This window comes from Bombina bombina, chromosome 3 (assembly GCF_027579735.1).
Source record: "Bombina bombina isolate aBomBom1 chromosome 3, aBomBom1.pri, whole genome shotgun sequence".
NCBI classification, from domain to species: domain Eukaryota; kingdom Metazoa; phylum Chordata; class Amphibia; order Anura; family Bombinatoridae; genus Bombina; species Bombina bombina.
This window is the reverse complement of record NC_069501.1, coordinates 956939304-956963744: the sequence shown is the minus strand read 5'-3', so window position 1 is coordinate 956963744 and position 24441 is coordinate 956939304. Positions and strand designations below refer to the sequence as shown.

General features: G+C 43.0%; 1 protein-coding gene across 1 annotated transcript in view; it reads right to left on the bottom strand.

The window, feature by feature from the left end:
* Positions 1-24441, bottom strand: part of COG3 (component of oligomeric golgi complex 3) — a 230375-nt gene that overhangs the window by 1866 nt on the left and 204068 nt on the right. The gene's annotated exons all lie outside the window — the stretch shown is intronic.

Sequence of the window (24441 nt, the reverse complement as noted above, 5' to 3'; positions counted from 1 at the left end):
GGGATCCCCTTTGTTCAGAAATAGCAGACTTATATGGCTTTGTGGTTGCTTTTTGGTAAGTAGAAGGCCGCTAAATGCTGCTGCGCACCACACGTAAATTATGCCCAGCAGTTAAGGGGTTAAATTAGGTAGCTTGTAGGGAGCTTGCAGGGTTAATTTTAGCTTTAGGGTAGAGATCAGCCTCCCACCTGACACATCCCACCCCCTGATCCCTCCCAAACAGTTCTCTTCCCTCCCCCACCCCACAATTGTCCCCGCCATCTTAAGTACTGGCAGAAAGTCTGCCAGTACTAAATAAAAGGAGTTTTTATTTTTTTTAATAAAAAAAAATAAAATGTTTTAGCTGTGATGGACTCCTGCCTTAGCCCCAACCTCCATGATCCCCCCCCCCCAGCAATCTAACCCTCTCCCCTACCTAATTGCCGCCATCTTGGGTACTGGCAGCTGTCTGCCAGTACCCAATTTGCCCCCCAAAAAAGTGTTTTTAATTATTATTTTTAATTACTAATTTATTTTTTTCTGTAGTGTAGCAGCCCCCCACAATACCCCAACCCCCTCCCCCTCCCAGATCCTCATATATATATATTTCCCCCCCTCTTCCCACTCATTGGTTTCAGTGTGGGTAGGTGATCGCGGGCGTGCGCGCGCACCCGCACGCGCACGCGCACGCGCGCACCCGCACGCTCCCGGCACCCGGCGTGCACATTGCACTAACAGGAGCCGGATGCCGGGTAGCGATGGGCCGCCCACCCGCCTCCCTGTTGCGCTCCCACCCACCAACGAACCGGCCGCATCGCTACCGGTGCAGAGAGGGCCACAGAGTGGCTCTCTCTGCATCGGATGCTTTCTAAGGGTATTGCAGGATGCCTCAATATCGAGGCATCACTGCAATACCCTGAGAGCTGCTGGAAGCGATTGCGATCGCTTCCAGCACTCTCTTAGACAAGTGACGTACCAGGTACGTCCATTGTCACTAACTGCAAGTTTTTGCAGGACGTACCTGGTACGTCACTTGTCATTAAGGGGTTAATATGAAACCCAATTTTTTTTCTTTCATGGATTCAGATAGAGCATGCAATTTTAAGCAACTTTCAAATTTACTCCTATTATCAATTTATCTTTGTTCTGTTGGTATCTTTATTTAAAAAGCTGAAATGTAAGCTTAGGAGCTGGCCCATTTTTAGTTCAGAACCTGGGTAGCGCTTGCCGATTGGTGGCTAAATGTAGTCATTAATTAGACAGCGCTACCCAAGGTGCTGAACCAAAAATGGACCGGCTCCTAAGCTTTTATTTTCTGCTTTTCAAAAAAAGATATCAAGAAAATGAAGAAAATGTGATAATAGGAGTAAATTAGAAAGTTGCTTAAAATTGCATGCTTTGGACTCACAAAAGAAAATAATTTGGGGTTCATATCCCTTTAAATCTGGCCAATTTTGAAGAAGAAAAAAATACTTTTAGGTCACTTGTACCTGTAATCTGATAGTTTCCAGAACTTTTATTGACACAGATATTTAGAGGGAAAAATAAACTTTGGTTAGAGTTTAAGGTTTCATTCATTCATTCAATTATATAAAAGCAGAGAAGAAAAAGAAGCAGTTTCTGCTACTTAAATATGTGGCAGCAGACTCGCTTATTCTAACCTGCTCCACATAGCCTAAAAAAACCCGAAAACAGCTTAAAAGGAAACTCAACCCAATTTTTTTCTTTTGTGATTCAGACAGAGCATGCGATTTTCAGTAACTTTATAATTTACTCCTATTATCACTTTTCTTCGTTCTCTTGCTATCTTTATTTGAAAAATAAGGCATCTAAGCTTTTTTTTTTTGGTTCAGAACTCTGGGCAGTACCAATCAGCAAGAACAACCCAGGTTGTTAACCAAAAATGGGCCGGCATTTTAACTTACATTCTTGCATTTCAAATAAAGATACCAAGAGAATGAAGAAAATTTGATAATAGTAGTAAATTAGAAAGTTGCTTAAAATCTCATGCTCTAGAAGATGTATTAGAACATTTAACTCTCTTAAAGAGGAATTTCAACTTTCCAACAAAAATTTCTATGCCTACCTCCAAGCTAGACACTATGCTTTTAAATTAATAAATGATTATGGTTGGGTGTGGTCTCTAGGTATTTTTGAAAATTGGCTTAATTTAGTTAAAAGTGGTATAACCTCAATTTCATACATCTACCAAAAATTAATTTATTTTAAAGGCCCAGTTACAATAGAAAAACTACAGGCTAAATTGGGCAGCAGCTTTAGAGGATACCTCACTGGAGGCTTCTGTGATAACTTCATCATTTCAAGTGATTTCGAATGCTACCCTCGCCGACTCCTGGCGGGAGGCACATGTTAAACTAGTGCATATGACATATTTTCCTCCAGAGAAAGGAACTAAATGTCGGAACCCTAGCTTTAATAAATGTCCAAAATGCTCTTTTACGTTGGCCAGCCTCATACATATGTTTTGGCACTGTCCAAAAGTGAGAAATTTTTGGTTAAAGATCCAATACTGGTTAAATAACACAGTGGGCATTCCCTCCTTGATCTTATCCCCTTCAAACATAATTTTCCCTGTCACAGACCTTGGCCTCCCCCAGGATAAACTTAAACTAGTCACCTTAGTAATACTAGCAGTTAGATATTTGATTCTGAAAAAATGGAAGTTGAAAGGAACCCCGAGCATTTCAGAGGTAAAGAACTGCTTAAAGAAGCAGTGCATTATCGAACAACTTGACACCAATCTTCAAAATAATCAAGAAGTGAAGACTTCCTTCTCCAAGTGGTCGAATTTTATCAAAAGCCTCCCCCCTAGTGAGGTTGAATATTTAATCTACCCATTTAGAGACTCGGAATTGGTCCTCCTAGGAATGTGGTCATCCTCCACAGCCAAAAGTTGTGTTTCTTGTCCCCTCTTTTTTTTTTTTTTCTTCCCTCCCCCCCCTTTTTTTTTTTTTCTTTCCTCTTTCTTTTCTCCCTCTCTTCCTTTCTTTTATCTTTCTTACCCTGCTTTGGTTCTGTTTAGTTAAGTTTAAAGTGTGTCATGTATATAAAAAAAAAAGAAAAATATAAAAAATCCAACTATATGTACATATATCACATAAAAGGGCATTATTGAATCATTAAGACAAAGTAAAACTTGATGTTTTGGATTTTTTTTTTACTTGTATTGTATTTTGTTGTACCTGGCCCTGCGTGGCATAAAAAGGTTGAAATTATTTGATTGTACACATTGATGGATATAAATAAACAATAAAAAAAAAAATGTCATGCTCTATCTGAACCACAAAAGAAAAAATGTGGGTTCAGTGTCCCTTTAAAGGGACACTGAACCCAAATTTTTTATTTCATGATTCAGATAGAGCATGCAATTTTAAGCAACTTTCTAATTTACTCCTATTATCAATTTGTCTTCGTTTTCTTGTTATCTTTATTTGAAAATCATGAATGTGAATCTTAGCAGCCAGCCCAATTTAGGTTCAGCACGGTGGATAGCGCTTGCTTATTGGAGGCTGACATTTGCCCACCAATAAGCAAGCATAACCCAGGTTCTCAACCAAAAGTGGGCTGGCTCCTATAAATCACAATCCTGCTTTTTAAATAAAGATAGCAAGAGAACAAAGAAAAATTGATAATAGGAGTAAATTAGAAAGTTGCTTAAAATTGCATGCTCTATCTGAATCATTAAAGAAAAAAACAAAACAAATTATGCTTACCTGATAACGTTATTTCCATTGAGGGGAGGAGAGTCCACGGCTTCATTCATTACTAGTGGGAATTAAGAACCTGGCCACCAGGAGGAGGCAAAGACACCCCAGCTAAAGGCTTAAATACCTCTCCCACTCCCCTCATACCCCAGTCATTCTGCCGAGGGAACAAGGAACAGTAGGAGAAATATTAGGGTATAAATGTTGCCAGGAGAGAATATTAAATTTAGGCCCGCCCATCGGAGAAACGGGCGGGGGCCGTAGACTCTCCTCCCTTCAATGGAAATAAAAATTATCAGGTAAGCATAATTTATGCTTTCCATCTAAAGGGGAAGAGAGTCCACATTCATTACTAGTGGGAACATATACCCAAGCTCTAGAGGACACTGAATGAAACCGGGAGGGTAAAAGGCGGACCCTTAATCTGAGGGCACCACAGCCTGTAGAACCTTTCTCCCAAAAACCGCTTCTGCAGAAGCAAAAACGTAAAATTTGTAAAACTTAGTGAAGATATGCAAGGAGGACCAGGTTGCCGCCTTGCAAATCTGCTCCATAGAAGCCTCATTCTTGAAGGCACAAGATGAAGCTACCGCTCTAGTGGAATGAGCCGTAATCCTCTGAGGAGGCTTATGTCCCGCTGTCTCATAGGCCAAGCGGATCAGGCTCCTCAGCCAAAAAGACAAAGAAGTAGCAGAAGCCCTCTGACCCCTGCGCTTCCCTGAATACACGACAAAAAGAGTAAGATTGTCTGAAATCCTTTGTGGCCTGAAGATAAAATTTCAAGGCACGAACCATGTCCAGATTATGAAGTAACCTCTCCTTAGGAGAAGGATTAGGACATAAAGAAGGAACGACTATCTCCTGATTGATGTTGCGGTTGGACACCACCTTGGGGAGAAACCCCACACCAGTGCGAAGAACAGCCTTTTCCACATGAAACACCAGATAAGGGGGCTCATATTGCAAGGCCGCCAGCTCAGAAACTCTGCGTGCCGATGCAATAGCCAACAGAAAGAGAACCTTCCATGATATAATTTTTATGTCAAGAGAATGCATAGGTTCAAACAGAACCTTCTGTAACACCTTAAGTACCAAGTTTAAGCTCCAAGGGGGAGCAGACTGCTTAAAGGCAGGCCTGATTCGAGGTAGAGCCTGAACAAAGGATTGTATGTGAGGGAGATCAGCGAGTCTCCTGTGTAACAAAACAGATAAAGCCGCAATTTGCCCCTTTAGGGAACTAGCAGCGAGACCCTTCTCCAATCCTTCTTGAAGAAAAGACAAAAATCCTGGATACCCTCACCCTGTGCCAAGGGTAGCCATGAGTCTCACACCAGGACAAGTAAGTCCTCCACACCTTATGATAGATGCGATGAGTGACCGGCTTTCTTGCCTAAACCAGAGTGTCAATCACATTTTCTGCAAAACCCCTTTTTGCCAAGACTAAGCGTTCAATCTCCATGCAGTCAGCCTCAGAGAATCAAGATTTTGATGTTGAAAAGGACTCTGTTCCAGCAGATCCATGCGACAGGGTAACCTCCACGGCGGAGAGGCTGATATTCCCACCAGATCCGCGAACCACGTCCTTGGCCACGAAGGAGCAATCAGAATGGAGGAAGCTCTCTCCTGCTTTATACCCGCCACTACACGAGGAAGAAGCGGTAACGGAGGGAATACGTATACTAGACCGAACCCCCAAGGCATCGCCAATGCATCTATTAGCTCCGTTTGGGGGTCCCTCGACCTCGATCCGTATCGGGGAAGCTTGCAGTTCAATCTGGACGCCATGAGATCAATCTCCGGCGTCCCCCATCTGAGACAGATCTCCGCAAACCCCTCGGGGTGAAGAGACCATTCCCCCGTGTGAAAAGTCTGCCTGCTGAGAGAATACGCCTCCCAGTTGTCCACACCCGGGATGTGGATCGCAGAGAGCAAACAGTTATGGGTCTCTGCCCACTCCAGTATCCGAGACACCTTCCTCATTGCCAGGGAGCTCCTCATGCCTTCCTGGTGGTTGATGTAAGCCACCAAGGTGATATTGTCCATCTGGAACCTGATAAAGCTGAAGTCTCTCAGACGAGGCTACACCTCCGGAGCTACAGAATATTTATTGGAAGAAGGGACTCTAAGCGAGACCACTTCCCTTGTGCCATCCTGGCACCCCAAACAGCTCCCCATCCCGTCAGACTCACGTCCATGGTAACAATCTCCAGGACGGTCTCAGGAAGGATGTCCCCATGGACAGGTGATCTGGGCGGATCCACCAGGAGAGGGAAATCCGAGTCCGTGCATCGGCTGCGACAGATCGGAATGATCGCCGTTCCACTGTCTCAACATGCACCATCGAAGGAGGTCTGAGATGAAACCTGGCGAATGGAATGATATCCACGCTGGAAACCATGAGCCCAATCATTTCCATGCACTGAGCTACGGATGGTCTCGCTGTAGACTGAAGGGCAAGACAGGTGGACGCCATCTTTGCGCGTTGCTTGTCCGTGAGAAAGATCTTCATGGACACAGAGTCTATGATCGTGCCCAAGAACTCCACTCTGGTACTGGAACCCAGAGAACTCTTCTCGAAATTGATCCTCCAACCATGAGATTGAAGTAACTGCAGCAGGACCCTGGTGTGGACTTCTGCCAGATGGTATGACGGCGCCTGAACCAGAATATCGTCTAGATAGGGGGCCACCGCGAAGCCCTGGGATCTGGCCACTGATAGAAGGGCCCCCAGGACCTAGGTAAAACTCTTGGGCCATCGCCAAACCGAAGGGGAGGGCCACGAACTGGAAATGCTGATCCAGAAAGGCAAATCTGAGGAACCTGACATGGTCCCTGTGAATCGGAACATGAAGGTAGGCATCCATCAAATCTATAGAGGTCATTAGCAGCCCCTCTAGGGCTAGGGGAAGAATGGATCTGATTGTTTAAATATTTGAGGTCCAGAATCGGGCGGAATGTGCCCTCCTTCTTTGGGACCACAAACAAAATTAAATTAATACCCTAGACCCCTTTCTGCCTGGGGTACTGATACGATAACCCCTAAAGCGGAGAGATGCGGCACACAACCCAGCAAGGCCTCTCTTTTTTACGGACTTGAAGACAAGTTTGACAGAAGGAATCTGCCCCTGGGCGGAGAGGACTTGAACCCTATTCCTGTAGCCCTGGTTGACCACCTCCAGAAACCATGCGTCCTGAACATCCTGCAACCAGGCGTCTAAGAACAGAGACAATCTGCCCCCCACTTGGTCCACAGACCAGTCGGGGCCGCCCCTTCATGTGGATTTAGTCTCGGTGGGCTTCTTGTGCTGCTTAGACTTGTTCCAAGCTTGAGCAGGCTTCCAGGCACCCTTGGATTAGTCCGCTTTTGCGGTGGGCTGAGCGCGTTGCGCCTTATCCCTGCGAAAGGTACAAAATTTAGCACTCTTAGGCTTCGCCTTCTTATCCTGGGGAAGGAAGGCACCCTTGCCTCCTGTAACCGGGGATATGATAGAGTCCAGACCTGGACCGAACAGGATCTTGTTCTTGAAAGGCAAAGACAACAGCCTCATCTTAGAGGTCATGTCTGCCAACCAAGATTTTAGCCACAGAGCTCTGCGTGCTAGGACCAAAAAAACTGACACCTTGGCATTCAGGTGGATAATCTGCATATTAGCATCACAAATTAAAGAATTGGCCTCCTTTAGGGCCTTAATCGTTTCCTGCACCACTTCGAAAGAGGGTTCGCCCTCAATCATATCAAATAATGCATTGCACCAATATGACGCAGCTCCAGCTACCACCACTGCCGGTTGAAAAACAAACCCAGTGTGTTGAAACATCTTTCGCAACATGTTTTCCAACTTCTTATCCAAAGGCTCCTTGAACAAAGAATTTTCCTCTAAAGGAATAGTCGTGCGCTTAGCGAGCGTGGAGATGGCCCCATCCACCTTGTGAATGGTCCCCCACAACTCTAGCTAGGCCTCCGGTACAGGGAAAAGCTTTGTAAATTGAGAAGGGGAAAAGAAAGAACCTAATCGCTCCCACTCATTCTTAATAATGTTCGCCATCTTGACAGGAACCCGGGAAGGTCTGGGGAACCACCCTGTCCTCGTAAACCTTATCCAACTTAGGAATGGAGGGCTCCTCTGAGGTAGCCAGCACTTGCTTTAACAAAAACGCAAGTTCTCCATCTTAAACTGAAAACCGGGTTCCTCCGCTGCCGGAGGTTTAGATGACATGGACTCCAACCCCGAAAGGGCCTCTTCCAATGCGTCGGATTGGGCCTCGTCATAATACCACCCCTCTGGGGCGTCCAACAGACACAACTCCTGGGTCGGGCCGCTATGAAAAGCTCTACGCTTGCGCTTAGCAGAACGCGACAAGGCATGGATCACCTTAGCAACTGCCGTTTCAAGCTGGTCCGCAAAGTCCGGCGCCCAAGCAATTTCCCCCGAAGGGGTAACAGTCGGGCCCTGGGGCGCTGCATGTGGTATAGGGGACGCCAATGGGAAACGCACCTCACGGGACAGAGACCCCATCAGAGGTGGACGGCTCAGTAGTGCTAGATATTCTCTTATGTTTGGAAGTCGTAGCCTTCTCAAGGCATGTGGAACACAGTTGCGCAGGCTGGTCTACCAAAACCTTACAATAAACACACGCATAAGACTTAGATAAAGAGGGAGTACTCTCTAACGCGTCAGAATCCTCCATAGCTTTTAGAAAAAAAGACTAGAACAGGCACCTTTATAACCACTAATGGCCGGGGCACTCACCACCTCCTATGACCCGGACTCAGAAACCGCTTTGTCTCCTCCGTTGCCGCCGATCAGACCGGAAGGGAAGAAGCCCCACCCGGTCACAAGGATGACTACGCAGGACCGCTCCTGCCGAAGAGGAAGCGCGCCAAAACCGTGCAAAACTCCCGGAAGAGAACCTGTCAGTTCCACAAAAATGCCAGAGCCGCGTCCTTGCACATAACCAAGCAATCACATAATAAACTTATCACGTACATTCCCCCCTGCTCAATAATCCCCTCATAGGAATATTACCCCTTGATTCTATAAAGATAAAGGCGCCACACTGTGGCCCTGCTTCTGTGTTATCATTATGTAAAAATGAAACAATCTTACCAGAATCTACGCCGTGGAACAGGAACAAGGCCCTTCAAGTGTGACAAGTAGTAGCTGAGCTCTTGACATGGACTTGAGAGAAGAAAGCAATCAGTGAAACTCGTCAACGCTGACTGCTAAAGCTGTTAATATGAGTCGGGATGGTGTCGCAAAGGGAAGCTCCCCCTGCATCTCCGGACTCTAACATTCACCCAGGCCCTCAAGTTGAGAAGCTTAAAGGGCTACTTAAACTCCTGTCCCATAGCGAAGGGTAGAACCCCTCATAAGAGACCTCCAATATTCCGGCACCTCTCTGCCACCTCCTGTGACGAAAGGCAAAGAATGACTGGGGGATGAGGGGAGTGGGGGAGGTATTTAAGCCTTTGGCTGGGGTGTCTTTGCCTCCTCCTGGTGGCCAGGTTCTTAATTCTCACTAGTAATGAATGAAGACGTAGACTCTCCATCCCTTTAGATGGAAATTGCGTTTAGCGACCCTTTAATAAATTTAGGCCTTAATCTCATTACATTCTTTTTTTGCAGATAGGTGGGTAGATTCTTAAAACTGGCCACACATAGTCAATAGTTATTTTATTATTATCATCATCATCATCATCATCATCGAGTGATTTAAAGTTAAAAATAATACTTTGAGAAAAAAAGAAAAAAAAAACTTTATGAATAGCAAAAGTCTTTAAAATGTGAAATTGGAATGCAAACACTTTTTTTCCTTTTTATTAGAGCTTACAGTTTAAAAACATAATTTATTCTTACCTGTTAAATTCCGTTTTTTCTTTATGGTAAGAGTCCACGATTCCTTACTTGTGGGAATTTATCCCCTGGCCACCAGGAGGAGGCAAATACAACCTACACCAAGAGCTTAAATATCCCTCCTACTTCCTGTTCCCTCCCTGTCTTTCTTTGCCTTGTTTAGAAGCAGGTGAAGATAGAGGTGCTCAGAATTAATTTAAGAATTACAGGGATATTAATCCCATATTCCCTCATAAAGTGAAACTTGGACGAGAGGAATGTCAGATTCTACTGACTGTATAACGTAAATCTCTTGCGGGAGTAGTGGTCACAACTCTGCCTCAGTTGTAGCTGTCCTGTCTGGCCAAGCAGATGTAATGCCTCAGTATATACTCTACTGTATTTTACAGTACTGGATGGGCTCTCTACTGTATAGTCATGGTGCATTGGGGTAAGATCCGTGGAGTGGGCAGCTGCTGGGTAAGTACTTGCATCCTCACACAGCCTTTAGGTTATTAGTAGGCACACTACCTAGTGTACATCATAGCCATCATTATACAAGTCTGTCATATTTAGGCTTACAGCCACAGATGTCAGGATAAGTATCTTGTATTGATAACTTTTGTGGATGTTATGCTCTAGCATTTATTGACATTTGTCATATTAAGAACTTTGCCCCCTTAAGGTGTCCCACTCTTTACTTTAATCTCCTGACAGTTTCAGTTATTTTGTCTGCTTGTAGGGCTGTGGCCATTTCAGCATTCTAAGAGTCAGAGGGAGTGTTAATCTGGTACTGGAGGTATACTGAGTGCGCGTGGCACACGTTATTACAGAGTACAGCACGGGAGTAAATTTCCTCCGGAACCGAGTGTGTTTTAAGTAACTTTTCTCCTTCAAGTGCTTTGTGCACACTCACCCTCAGTTTCTCCTTCACTTTGGCAGTTGATATATTTTGCTGCAGTAATGCTGATCTGTACAGAGCGGTTTGGCCGGAGGGGTAAAATTAACCCTATGGCAGGTGCAAGGGGGGTTGTTGTTGGGGACTTAACCATTTACTGTGCTCATAACAATTGTTGGGAACATTTAACAAGTGGTATAACCGCAATTATACAATGCTTTACTTTCAGTTCAGTTGTCTCTGATTGTTACTTTACTGTTCTCTCTATTGTACTTTTTATAGTATCTGTTTTGTGCGATTACTGTATTCACAATATTATGGAGCAGACCTGAAGTGTCTTTGCAAGTTGATCACGGTCTGTCCTCCAATTCAACTATGTAATACTTGTCTAGATTCTGCATTACAATCTCAAAAGTCTTCAACTACTACCTCTATATACCTCCAAGCTGTTATTTCTCTGAGTGGCACTACTGATTTTTCTCCAGGATTTAAGGATTATTTAAAGTCCGCTATTTCTGAAGTTTTGGTTGCTATGCCGCCTGGTACTCGGACAAAATGCCGAAGCCCATTTGTCCATCAGACATATGTCCAAGAGACTATGTTCAGAGTTTGGCTGAGGGCAGATACACACTAGAGTGTTCTGTTCTAATCAGAGCCTCGGGTGCCACAACCGCCTCTGAGAACCTAACCATATGTCCCACCCCGCACATCTTGTGGTTCTCTGAGTAAGACTGTATCTATCTACCTATCTAACTAATATATCTATTCTATCTCGTGGCCTGACTGTTATCCGACGGCCATGTCTGTCGGAATATTATCCATCACACAAATGTCAGATGGACAAATGTCCGTCGGATAACAGTCCAACCACGATGCCGCCTTAATGTAAGTATTTCCTCTTCAGCTACAGGTGATGTTCCTATAATATCTTCTGCTAAGACAGTTCTGGAGGCTGCCTCTGAGGCTTATTTTGAGGGTGAGTTGTCTTCAGAAGACGCATCTTCACATTTAAATCAGGAATCTGAGGAGCCCTTTTTAAATTTAAAGTGGAACATATTCATTCGTGGCTTAAAGGGACACTGAACCCAAATTTTTTCTTTTGTGATTCAGATAGAGCATGCAATTTTAATTTCTAATTTACTCCTCTTATCAATTTTTCTTTCTTCCCTTGCTATCTCTATTTGAAAAAGAAAGCATTCCAGCTTTTTTTTGGTTCAGTTTATGGACAGCAGTTTTTTTATTGGTGGATGAATTTATCCAACAATCAGCAAGGACAACCCAGGTTGTTCACCAAAAATGGGCCGGCATCTAAACTTACATGCATTTCAAATAAAGATACCAAGAGAATGAAGAACATTTGATAATAGGAGTAAATTAGAAAGTTGCTTAAAATGTCATGCTCTATCTGAATCACAAAATAAAGAAATGAGTTCAGTGTCCCTTTAAGGAAGTTTTACAAACCTTGGTGATTTGGGATCCAAGGCCTGTTAAGAAATTATCTTCAAACCTAAATCTAAATCTCTGGAAGTTTTTTCTCAGTTCTGCAGGTGCAGTATAGTGACTGCATGGAGGTTGAACGTTTAGTTCTATACCCAAAGGGGATTTTCTGACTCTGTGGTAGATACCTTGATTCAGGTTCGTAAGTAGGTCACTAGAAAGATTTATCACAAGGTTTGGAAGTATATCTTTCTTGGTGTTTGGAACTGGACTATTCCTGGCATTCTTTTCAGATTTCCCCTATTTTACAATTTCTCCAAGATGGGCTAGACAAGTGTTTGTCGACCAGTACTTTGAAGGGACATACAGTAATTCTGCGTTTTCTGTCCATTTACATAGGAAGTTGGCTCAACTACCAGATATCCATGCCTTTACTTCTGTAACTTAAACCTCTTGGTTAAAAAGCTTAATTCAAAGGGCTTATATGGAGGTGGGGCAGTCTCCGCCTTTTATGTATTACAGCTCACTAAACTTGTTCCATGTGTACTTCTTGGGCCTTCAAAAATGAGGCTTCGATAAAGCAAATTTGCAAGGCAGCAAACTTTATCATCCGTGCATACTTTTCACAAAATGTAAACTGTAGGCTCTAATAAAAAGGAAAAAAGTGTTTGCTTTTCAATTCCACAGTTTAAAGACTTTTGCATAACGTCTTTTTTAAGTATCATTTTCAACATTAAATCACACAATGATGATGATAACGATAAAATAATGACTGTGCAACAATTACAAAATAAACTGTATGTCTAAAACAAAAGCATAATATAATGAGATTAAAGTGAAGGTAAAGTCAAACGCTCTATTATAAACAATTATAGATTTCAAGGCAAATAAATATAAGTTTCATTCATCAATATTCCCCAAAATATATATTACCTGAGATAACTTATTTTATTGTCATGTAATCGGCTTTCCGAAAATCAACCCGTACAATGTTTTTTTTTTTTTATAAAGAACGATCACGTGTTTGAGCCATCCAATTGATTCTTTGGCCGTTAGGCGGCCGTCAAATTTCGTCATCAACAGATGGGTCTATATGCGCATGCGTAACATTTTCTACTTCTCATTTTCCAAGCGCGCGCGTCCTCGTTTCGCGCATGCGCAGTATAAACTTTAGGTTGTCATAGTAGGAGCTGCCAAGGAACTCAGACGGCAACAAATCTGAAACATTTTCGCATGCGCAGTAGAGAGTGACAACAGGGAATAACGCATGCGCAAAGATCACTTAGAAAAAATTATGCGCATGCGCTGTTATTCCATGCTCGACGTGCACGAGCGTAGTAGACACGTATAGAGCGGGTGGGACCACTCTATACGTCACAGTATCATAAACCCGGAAATTGAGGATGGGAGGAGAATCTGCACGGAACGGTAACAAAACTATTGTTAGAAAAATACCTAAATAACTAAATATTTGTAAAAAACAAACCTAGCGACTGGATTGTAGTTATTAAAAGGATCCTAAATACCATTGCTGCTTAACAAAACTTTACCTTCACTTTAAGTTTTTGCAGCTTTTTGGGCTATGTGGAGCAGGTTTGCATAAGTTAGTCTGCTGCTACATATTTCAGAAGCAGAAATTGCTTTTTGTTCCTACTCTGCCACCTTACTTGTTTGGGGTGATTGACATGCCCTGCCCTAGTGCAATTGGTTGTGCCGGAGCAGAAAAAACAAAACAAAATTTATGCTTACCTGATAAATTTATTTCTCTTGTGGTGTATCCAGTCCACGGATTCATCCATTACTTGTGGGATATTCTCCTTCCCAACAGGAAGCTGCAAGAGGATCACCCACAGCAGAGCTGTCTATATAGCTCCTCCCCTAACTGCCACCTCCCAGTATTCGACCGAAGACAAGCAAGAGAAAGGAGAAACTATAGGGTGCAGTGGTGACTGTAGTTTAAAAATTAAAAAACACCTGCCTTAAAATGACAGGGCGGGCCGTGGACTGAATACACCACAAGAGAAATAAATTTATCAGGTAAGCATAAATTTTGTTTTCTCTTGTAAGGTGTATCCAGTCCACGGATTCATCCATTACTTGTGGGATACCAATACCAAAGCTATAGGACACGGATGAAGGGAGGGACAAGGCAGGCGCTTAAACGGAAGGCACCACTGCCTGTAAGACCTTTCTCCCAAAAATAGCCTCCGAAGAGGCAAAAGTATCAAATTTGTAGAATTTAGAAAAAGTATGAAGCGAAGACCAAGTCACCGCCTTACAAATCTGTTCAACAGAAGCCTCATTTTTTAAAGGCCCATGTGGAAGCCACCGCTCTAGTGGAATGAGCTGTAATTCTTACAGGAGGCTGCTGGCCAGCAGTCTCATAAGCTAAGCGGATTATACTTCTTAACCAAAAAGAAAGAGAAGTTGCTGAAGCCTTTTGGCCTTTCCTCTGTCCAGAGTAGACAACAAACAATGCAGATGTTTGACGAAAATCTTTAGTAGCTTGTAAATAAAACTTTACAGCACGAACCACGTCAAGATTGTGTAATAGACGTTCCTTCTTTGAAGAAGGATTAGGACACAGTGACGGAACAACAATCTCTTGATTGATATTCTTATTGGATACCACCTTAGGAAGAAAACCAGGTTTGGTACGCAAAACTACCTTATCTGCATGGAAGATCAGACAAGGGGAATCCCACTGCAAGGCAGATAACTCTGAAACTCTTCGAGCCGAAGAGATAGCTACCAAGAACAGAACTTTCCAAGATAAAAGCTTGATATCTATGGAATGCAGAGGTTCAAACGGAACCCCTTGAAGAACTTTAAGAACTAAATTTAAACTCCATGGCGGAGCAACAGGTTTAAACACAGGCTTGATTCTAACTAAAGCCTGACAAAACGCCTGAACGTCTGGAACATCAGCCAGACGCTTGTGCAAAAGAATAGACAGAGCAGAAATCTGTCCCTTTAAGGAACTAGCTGACAATCCCTTCTCCAATCCTTCTTGGAGAAAAGACAATATCCTGGGAATCCTGACTTTACTCCATGAGTAACCCTTGGATTCACACCAATGAAGATATTTACACCATATCTTATGATAGATTTTCCTGGTGACAGGCTTTCGAGCCTGAATTAAGGTATCAATGACCGACTCGGAAAAACCACGTTTTGACAAAATCAAGCGTTCAATCTCCAAGCAGTCAGACGCAGAGAAATTAGATTTGGATGTTTGAAGGGACCTTGAAGTAGAAGGTCCTGCCTCAGCGGCAGAGTCCAAGGTGGAAAGAATGACATGTCCACCAGATCTGCGTAGCAAGTCCTGCGTGGCCAAGCAGGAGCTATCAAAATCACCAAAGCTCTCTCCTGCTTGATCTTGGCAATCAGACGAGGGAGCAGAGGAAACGGTGGAAACACATGAGCCAGGTTGAAAGACCAAGGCGCTGCTAGAGCATCTATCAGCGCTGCCTTGGGATCCCTGGACCTGAACCCATAAACTGTGCAAACACCTCCGGATGGAGTTCCCACTCCCCCCGGATGAAAAGTCTGTCGACTTAGAAAATCCACCTCCTAGTTCTCTACTCCTGGGATATGGATAGCTGATAGATGGCAAGAGTGAACCTCTGCCCATAGAATTATTTTTGAAACCTCCAACATTGCTAGGGAACTCCTTGTTCCCCCTTGATGGCTGATGTAAGCTACAGTCGTGATGTTGTCAGACTGAAATCTGATGAACCTGACCGCAGCTAGCTGAGGCCAGTGGCGTAGCGTGGGGGGGGCCACAGGGGCGGTTGCCCCGGGCGCATAATTCTTAGGGGCGCAAAATTTGCGCTCTCACTGTCTCACATCATCCCTCCTCCACTGCAGACAGATGCAGCACTAAGGGAGAAAACATTTTTAAAAAATGTATTATTTTTTTATATATAAAAATGTATTTTACTGTGTTAACTGCGGGGGGGTGTATTGTAAGCTGCACATAGTTGCCAACTGTCCCGTTTTTGCCTGGACAGTCCTGGAATTTGGGACCCAGTCCCGGCCATTTAAATGTCCCGGACTGTCCCGGCAATTCCCTGGGAAGCAGGCAGCCTGGTCTGGTCGGGGACTGTTTTTCTCAGCGCTGGTGCTGCAGCGCTAGCATAAGTCTGCTTAGGCAGCCGTTAGGGCACTCAAAGGGGAGGGGTGGAAAAATCTGAATCTCATGGCGCTATGCTGTAACTCCTTCAGGGAGAAGTGTTTGGGTGATTCCCATGGGGGGGGGGAGGGGCTTCATGCTGCACCCTCCAGATCTCATTCTGGGCGCAGCATTCAGGTGACACGGAGAGGCGGGTTCCGGGTTTCTAAAATGCCTACCTCCTGTTTGCTTCAGGCTGACCCCTCTGTCCCTCAAGAATCAGCGTGAAGGAGGTTCTAGCACGCTCGCTCGCTCAGCATAGCCAGTGAGGGAACACTGAACTGCCGACGCACAAAGTGAGGAGGTAGAAAAAACATGTACGTTCTGCAATGTAAGTGTATTTAGAGAGAGGAGGTCAAACATATGTATTAAAAAATCCCACATTTACACAGACGTGCTTTATTCAATCCACTGCAATGCCAGTCAACAGGAAATTTAAATAATGCTCTTAAAACAGATGAGAGGTTATTGGAACAGATAATCTGCACACTGCAATATATAACTATGCAATTTTGCAGGGACTGTCATTAGTGATTAGGATATTCATTGAACTAACAATTTAATACATGACTTAGGTCCATGATGCACTAAACTGTAAAGGTAAATTTTTAGCTTCTTTTACATTAATTTCTAAATCACTGCAAATGTATTACGTCACGTGCATTAGTTTCTGTGCTCCCTACAAAATTCAAAAACATTTAAATATAGTTTGTTTGGTGTGATGGGTAACATTATTTACTACATGCTTATTTCAGCACAAAAGTCCGGCACAGGGCTCTATTTTTAAGTATAAATATTCCAATATCAATAGCACTGCATGACTTTAAGCAGGATTTTCATATAAAAACTCATTGCAAATCCAAAGATAACAAACATAATTTAAAGGTAAGGTCAAAATTGAAATGTGCATGAGAGCATTTAAATTTGAAATATAAGCATAAAAAAGTTTGTCTCCGTGACAGGGCTAATGGCATATGTGCATACATGTTTGTGTGGGTATAGGTGTAGGCATATGTGTATGTTTGTGTGGGTCAGTGCTAATGGGTTAGGGGGCGCTATACTTGCCTTGCCCTGGGCGCTGACAACCCACGCTACGCCACTGGCTGAGGCCAAGCCTGAAGAGCATTGAATATCGCTCTTAGTTCCAGAATGTTTATCGGAAGGAGTGTCTCCTCCTGAGTCCACAAGCCCTGAGCCTTCAGGGAGTTCCAGACTGCACCCCAGCCCAGAAGGCTGGCACCTGTCGTTACTATTGTCCAATCTGGCCTGCGGAAGGTCATACCCTTGGAAAGATGGACCCGAGATAACCACCAGAGAAGAGAATCCCTGGTCTCTTGATCCAGATTTAGTAGAGGGGACAAATCTGTGTAATCCCCATTCCACTGACTGAGCATGCAGAGTTGCAGCGGTCTGAGATGTAGGCGGGCAAACGGCACTATGTCCATTGCCGCTACCATTAAGCCGATTACTTCCATACACTGAGCCACTGAAGGGCGAGAAGTAGAAAAAAAGAACACGGCAGGAATTTAGATGTTTTGACAACCTGGCCTCTGTCAGGTAAATCTTCATTTCTACAGAATCTATCAGAGTTCCTAGGAAGGAAACTCTTGTGAGAGGGGAGAGAGAACTTTTTCCTTCGTTCACTTTCCACCCATGCGACCTCAGAAATGCCAGAACAATGTCCGTGTGAGACCTGGCAACTTGAAAAGTCGACGCCTGTATCAGAATGTCATCTGAGTAAGGGGCTACTGCTATAGCCCGCGGCCTTAGGACCGCTAGAAGGGACCCTAGAACCTTTGTAAAGATTCTTGGTGCCGTGGCCAACCTGAAGGGAAGAGCCAAAAACTGGTAGTGCCTGTATTGACCCTCCTGGATCATAGGAAGGATGGTTCGAATAGTCTCCATCTTGAAGGATGGGACTCTGAGAAATTTGTTTAAGATCTTGAGATCTAAGATTGGTCTGAATGTTCCCTCTTTCTTGGGAACAACAAACAGATTTGAATAAAAGCCCTGTACCTGTTCCTTCCGCGGAACTGGGTGGATCACTCCCATAACTAGGAGGTCTTGAACACAATGTAAGAATGCTTCTCTATTTATCTAGTTTGCAGATAAAAGTGAGAGATGAAATCTCCCTTTTGGGGGAGAGGTTTTGAATTCCAGAAGATAACCATTGGACACAATTTCCAATGCCCAGGGATCCTGGACATCTCTTGCCCAAGCCTGGGCGAAGAGAGAGACTCTGCCCCCTACTAGATCCATTTCCGGATCGGGGGCTGCTGTCTTAGAGGCAGCAGCAGGCTTCTTGGCCTGTTTCCCCTTGTTCCAAGCCTGGTTAGGTCTCCAGACCGGCTTAGACTGGGTAAAAGTTCCCTCTTGTTTTGTGTTAGAGGAAGTTGAAGCTGCGCCACTCTTGAAGTTTCGAAAGGTCCGAAAACTAGACAGTTTGGTCCTTAATTTGTTGGACCTGTCTTGAGGAAGGGCGTGACCTTTTCCTCCAGTGATGTCAGAAATTATCTCCTTCAGTCCAGGCCCGAATAGGATCTGTCCTTTGAAGGGAATGTTGAGAAGTTTAGACTTTGAAGTCACGTCAGCTGACCAGGATTTAAGCCATAGCCCCCTATGCGCCTGAATAGCAAAACCTGAATTTTTAGTCGTTAGCTTGGTTAAATGAACAACGGCGTCAGAAACAAATGAATTGGCTAGCTTAAGGGCTCCCTCCACCTTAGGGACCGTCTGCCTTAAGTCCCGTGTAGCGGCGTCTATAGGAAACATCTTTTTTAAAAACAGGAGGGGGAGAGAATGGTACACCTGGTCTATCCCATTCCTAAGAAATAATTTCAGAAAACCTTTTAGGGATTGGAAAAACATCAGTGTAAGTAGGTACTGCATAGTATTTATCCAATCTACATAATTTCTCTGGGACTACAATAGTGTCACAGTCGTCCAGAGTTGCTAAAACCTCCCTGAGCAATACGCAGAGGTGTTCAAGCTTAAATTTAAATGTAGACATATCAGAATCAGATTGAAGTATCTTCCCTCAATCAGAAAAATCACCCACAGATTGAAGCTCCCCTGCTTCAGCTTCATTATATTGTGAGGGTGTATCAGAGATAGCTACTAAAGCGTCAGAGAGCTCTGTATTTATTCTAGTCCCAGAGCTGTCTCGCTTTCCTTGCAATCCTGGCAGTTTAGATAATACCTCTGTAAGGGTATGATTCATAACTGCCGCCATGTCTTGCAAGGTATACACAATGGGCGCGCTAGATGTACTTGGCGTCCCCTGAGCGGGATTTATAGGATCTGACACGTGGGGAGAGTTAGACGGCATAACTTCCTCCTTGTCAATTTCTTCTGGTGATAAATTTTTTAAAGCCAGAATATGGTCTTTGCTATCTATAGTAAAATCAGTGCATTTGGTACACATTCTAAGAGGGGGTTCCACAATGGCTTCTAAACATAATGAACAATGAGTTTCCTCTATGTCAGACATGTTTAAACAGACTAGTAATGAGACCAGCAAGCTTGGAAAACACTTTAATGACTGTGAACAAGCAAAAAATAAAAAGGGTACTGTGCCTTTAAGAGAAAAAAACAATCACAGAAACTGCTAAAACAGTGAAAAAAGCAGTAAATCTTACGAAATTTTTACAGTGTGTATAATGGGCTGAAAGAGCATTGCACCCACTTGCAAATGGATGATTAACCCCTTAGTTTCAAAACCAGATCAAAAAAACGATATCAATGTTTTTAAACAGTCACAACAAACTGCCTCAAGCTCTACTGTGGCCCTACCTGCCCATACAACGACTTTGGAAGGCACAAAAAACCCTTAGAGAGGTCCTATATGTTCAGGGGACTCCTTCAGGGAAGCTGGATGTCTCAAGCTGCAAAAACTAATGGAAAATAGGCCCCTCCCAACCTGTACTCACAGTGAGAGGGCCTTAAAAAACTATCCCTAGGCAAAATCTAGTCAGCCATGTGGAAAAACTGGGCCCCAGAATAAAGTTTTATCACCAATATGAAATAAACGTTTATACACCTCAAGCAAACGTTATATCTATTCAGTAATGTGAGTAAATAATAAAAATATTACCCTTTACAGCAAGAATGATACCAGTCGTTATTAAATCACTGTAATCAGGCTTACCTTAAATAAATCAGGCACTGTCAGTATTTTCTAGCTTATCATCTCTCTAGAAAAATTAAAACTGCACATACCTCAGAGCAGGAGACCCTGCACGCTATTCCCCCAGCTGAAGTTACCCATCTCTTCAGTTATGTGTGATAACAGCAATGGATCTTAGTTACAACCTGCTAAGATCATCAAAGACCACAGGCGGACTCTTCTTCAACTTTCTGCCTGAGGCTAAAATAGTACAACTCCGGTACCATTTGAAAATAACAAACTTTTGATTGAATATAAACTACACTAATTCACCACATATCTCTTGATACTTCCTTTCTTGTCGAGAGCTGCAAGAGAATGACTGGGAGGTGGCAGTTAGGGGAGGAGCTATATAGACAGCTCTGCTGTGGGTGATCCTCTTGCAGCTTCCTGTTGGGAAGGAGAATATCCCACAAGTAATGGATGAATCCGTGGACTGGATACACCTTACAAGAGAAATATATAATAAAAATTAAAGGGGCACATTCTATTGAAAAATCACTGCTGTATTTCACTATCAAATTTAATTTTTAAATTGATTCCCTTCTTATAAAAAGTGTGTAATTCCTACAGGAAACTAATTTTACATTGTTTAAATTAAGCACATTCACTTAAAATTATTCATCATGCGCTCGAACTTTAAATTCTGAACTCTGCCAAATCAACATTTTACAGAATTGAATGTTATTAAAGGATGGTTGATACAATAAAATAAAGTGATGTTCAAATAATGTAATTATACATTCATGTTGAACAAAGAATGGAGATTTGCAGTGAAGACACTGCTTATTGTTAAAAGGTTATCTCATAATCCCTTCATGTTCATTACCTATAACGGAATTCTTCTGCTATACTGATCATATTACCTTGCTCACTATGTCCTTCTCCCTTTGGAATTGTAGCTATAGCATCTTGAGATACCCTCGCCTTCATAATATTCTCCTGCCATTCTGGCCCGCCACCCTCTCCCCCCCACCCCCCCAAATTAAAAGTGGCTTTTGCCCCACTGACTTTCCCATCCCCCCCCAAACCATACCACTACCCATTTTCACATATACATTTGTTATATACTTAACCCTTGGGTTCTCATTAATCTAAGGCGACTAATCCCCCCTAACCTTTGAACCATTTGCACTCTATATACCTCAGCAATAGGTTTTCCAAATCTATTTACCTATTTCATAATATGACTTGCTGTACCTTTACAGAAAAACAGGTCTCTTACACCTTTGCACAGGTTATTCTTTATCATTATAATTATCTCTCTATTATTACCCAACATTAGTTTTTGAATAAGACAATCTATATCTACTGTTCTAAACTTTTATTGTGGCATTATATTATGTATTTAACCTGTGTAGATTGACTTTTGTATGTTACTTTTACTATCACCTCAATAAAAAAATAATTAAAAAAAAAAACAGAATTTATGTTTACCTGATAAATTACTTTCTCCAACGGTGTGTCCGGTCCACGGCGTCATCCTTACTTGTGGGATATTCTCCTCCCCAACAGGAAATGGCAAAGAGCCCAGCAAAGCTGGTCACATGATCCCTCCTAGGCTCCGCCTTCCCCAGTCATTCGACCGACGTAAAGGAGGAATATTTGCATAGGAGAAACCATATGATACCGTGGTGACTGTAGTTAAAGAAAATAAATTATCAGACCTGATTAAAAAACCAGGGCGGGCCGTGGACCGGACACACCGTTGGAGAAAGTAATTTATCAGGTAAACATAAATTCTGTTTTCTCCAACATAGGTGTGTCCGGTCCACGGCGTCATCCTTACTTGTGGGAACCAATACCAAAGCTTTAGGACACGGATGAAGGGAGGGAGCAAATCAGGTCACCTAGATGGAAGGCACCACGGCTTGCAAAACCTTTCTCCCAAAAATAGCCTCAGAAGAAGCAAAAGTATCAAACTTGTAAAATTTAGTAAAAGTGTGCAGTGAAGACCAAGTCGCTGCCTTACATATCTGATCAACAGAAGCCTCGTTCTTGAAGGCCCATGTGGAAGCCACAGCCCTAGTGGAATGAGCTGTGATTCTGTCAGGAGGCTGCCGTCCGGCAGTCTCGTAAGCCAATCTGATGATGCTTTTAATCCAAAAAGAGAGAGAGGTAGAAGTTGCTTTTTGACCTCTCCTTTTACCAGAATAAACAACAAACAAGGAAGATGTTTGTCTAAAATCCTTTGTAGCATCTAAATAGAATTTTAGAGCACGAACAACATCCAAATTGTGCAACAAACGTTCCTTCTTTGAAACTGGATTCGGACACAAAGAAGGCACGACTATCTCCTGGTTAATGTTTTTGTTAGAAACAACTTTCGGAAGAAAACCAGGTTTAGTAAGTAAAACCACCTTATCTGCATGGAACACCAGATAAGGAGGAGAACACTGCAGAGCAGATAATTCTGAAACTCTTCTAGCAGAAGAAATTGCAACCAAAAACAAAACTTTCCAAGATAATAACTTAATATCAGCGGAATGTAAGGGTTCAAACGGAACCCCCTGAAGAACTGAAAGAACTAAATTGAGACTCCAAGGAGGAGTCAAAGGTTTGTAAACAGGCTTGATTCTAACCAGAGCCTGAACAAAGGCTTGAACATCTGGCACAGCTGCCAGCTTTTTGTGAAGTAACACAGACAAGGCAGAAATCTGTCCCTTCAAGGAACTTGCAGATAATCCTTTCTCCAAACCTTCTTGAAGAAAGGATAGAATCTTAGGAATTTTTACCTTGTCCCAAGGGAATCCTTTAGATTCACACCAACAGATATATTTTTTCCATATTTTGTGGTAAATTTTTCTAGTTACAGGCTTTCTGGCCTGAACAAGAGTATCAATGACAGAATCTGAGAATCCTCGCTTTGATAAGATCAAGCGTTCAATCTCCAAGCAGTCAGTTGGAGTGAGACCAGATTCGGATGTTCGAACGGACCTTGAACAAGAAGGTCTCGTCTCAAAGGTAGCTTCCATGGTGGAGCCGATGACATATTCACCAGGTCTGCATACCAAGTCCTGCGTGGCCACGCAGGAGCTATCAAGATCACTGATGCCCTCTCCTGATTGATCCTGGCTACCAGCCTGGGGATGAGAGGAAACGGCGGGAATACATAAGCTAAAAAACTCTAAGCCATCTCCGTGGAGATGTTGCCTGTACAACGGCAAAGAGAATGACTGGGGAAGGCGGAGCCTAGGAGGGATCATGTGACCAGCTTTGCTGGGCTCTTTGCCATTTCCTGTTGGGGAGGAGAATATCCCACAAGTAAGGATGACGCCGTGGACCGGACACACCTATGTTGGAGAAACATAATTTATGTAAGAACTTACCTGATAAATTCATTTCTTTCATATAAGCAAGAGTCCATGAGCAAGTGACGTATGGGATATACATTCCTACCAGGAGGGGCAAAGTTTCCCAAACCTCAAAATGCCTATAAATACACCCCTCACCACACCCACAAATCAGTTTAACGAATAGCCAAGAAGTGGGGTGATAAGGAGCGAAAGCATAGAAAATAAGGAATTGGAATAATTGTGCTTTATACAAAAAAAAATCATAACCACCACAAAAAAAGGGTGGGCCTCATGGACTCTTGCTAATATGAAAGAAATGAATTTATCAGGTAAGTTCTTACATAAATTATGTTTTCTTTCATGTAATTAGCAAGAGTCCATGAGCTAGTGACGTATGGGATAATGACTACCCAAGATGTGGATCTTTCCACGCAAGAGTCACTAGAGAGGGAGGGATAAAATAAAGACAGCCAATTCCTGCTGAAAATAATCCACACCCAAAATAAAGTTTAACGAAAAACATAAGCAGAAGATTCAAACTGAAACCGCTGCCTGAAGTACTTTTCTACCAAAAACTGCTTCAGAAGAAGAAAACACATCAAAATGGTAGAATTTAGTAAAAGTATGCAAAGAAGACCAAGTTGCTGCTTTGCAAATCTGATCAACCGAAGCTTCATTCTTAAACGCCCAGGAAGTAGAAACTGACCTAGTCGAATGAGCTGTAATCCTCTGAGGCGGAGTTTTACCCGACTCAACATAGGCATGATGAATTAAAGATTTCAACCAAGATGCCAAAGAAATGGCAGAAGCTTTCTGGCCTTTTCTAGAACCGGAAAAGATGACAAATAGACTAGAAGTCTTTCGGAAATTCTTAGTAGCTTCAACATAATATTTCAAAGCTCTAACAACATCCAAAGAATGCAATGATGTCTC